Source organism: Pinus tabuliformis, chromosome X (assembly GCF_031772625.1).
Source record: "Pinus tabuliformis cultivar Carrire ecotype Pingquan chromosome X, CPIR1, whole genome shotgun sequence".
Taxonomy (NCBI): Eukaryota; Viridiplantae; Streptophyta; class Pinopsida; order Pinales; family Pinaceae; genus Pinus; species Pinus tabuliformis.
Genome location: NC_142308.1, coordinates 530,526,739 through 530,528,429, shown reverse-complemented (window position 1 = coordinate 530,528,429; position 1,691 = coordinate 530,526,739).

Sequence of the window (1,691 nt, the reverse complement as noted above, 5' to 3'; positions counted from 1 at the left end):
GGGAAACCAACTAAAAGAAAGAGAATGTCAATGTGAAAAGCTAGAGGTTGAAATTGTCTCAATGAGGAAGGAGATTGAAAAGAAATACAATCAATTGAAGTTGGAGAAGAGTACCAAGCTTTTGGACAAAATGCTTGGCAGCCAAAGATCTCCCTTGAACAAATATGGTCATATATTTCATGAGGGAGAATCTAGTTCACAGGAATGTGGAAACAATAATGCAATTCCTAAAAAGCTTGTAGCAGAAAATGGCAGCTAAGTAAGAAGCAAGAGAGGAAGAAAGCAAAAAATTCAACACTTGAGGATGGAACCCAGAAGAGAACCTATGTCAAGAATACCATTCACTCCAAGAGAAGAATATGGAAGATTTCAAAGGAGGAATAACAACCCCTTTGCTCCTTCAATGGATGAGGTTGAATGTTACATTTTCCATAACTTTGGACATGTTTCATCCAGTTGTAGAAGTAGAAAGTTCAGATCTTACTAGCAGAGTATGCAATAGTTTGGGCCTCCTTAAACAAATATTCAAAGAAGGACAATTGTATTTCATGGTTATTGTTTCTCATGTAACAATTTTGGCCATAGGGTAGTTGATTGCAGACCTTATGCATGGAGTAGAAGTATGATCAATGCAAGGCAAAGATTTAATGTGAACAATAGAGAGTATGATCCTCTTGCCTTATATCTTGGTTATGTGAGATGTTATACTTGTGATAATATTGGTCACATGGTTAGAGACTTAGAATTTATCAAAGAAATTTAGGTGAAAGGAAGATCTTATCCAAAGTAGGCCTAGCAAGAAGCCAGAGGAGAATGCACATAACAAAAATCATTTTGCCAAAGTGTGAAGAAGAAGGAGGAGAAACAAGAGAATTTTGGTCTTGTTCAATGCACACCTAAAGAAGATGATCAATGGTACATATATAGTGAATGTTCCCATCATATGTTAGGAGATAAGGTTATATTCCTCTCCTTGAAGAAAATCAAAGGTGGCCATGTTATTCTTGGAGATAATGCACCAGCTAAGGTGTTAGGAAAAGGTAAGGATAGCCTTGATGATGAAAACACAAATTCAACTAATGTGTTGTTGGTTGAAGATTTGAAGCATAATATATTGAACTTGAGTAAGATGGTTGATAGAGGCAAAGAGGTCGTCTTCAATTCCAAAGGATGCAGCATGATAAAGGAAGGCTCAAATAGAGTGATAGCAAAAGGAGTCAAGACCCGAGATAATGTTTATGTGTTGAAAGAGAGTGCGGGAAAATTTAAGAGACAATCAAAGGAAGCAAAGTCCAAGTTGTAGTCTGTTATTAATTGGAATTTCCATGGGAAGACTATAGAATGGAAGATTGAGGCCTTCATGGTCTTAGGGGGGCATCATGGTCTCTGGGGGGGCATATGGAAACAACATGGATTCCGTGATGAAGTGATGAAGATGAGTTGCAACAAAGCATGGTGTAACAAAGAGCCTAAAAGACAAGATTAGGTCCACATGATTGGCAAGAAGATTGGGAAATGCATGAGCTCAAGGGGAGTTGTAGCAGAATTGTTTTGAGTGAAAAAATCTAGATTAACACATTCTGCATGCTACCTATATAAAGGAAAAGTGCATATGTTAGTTGTTTTATCTTCATAAAAGTGCATATGGGTTCTTGTATGGTATCAAAGGTTTGAAGGTTTACATTTTGTTT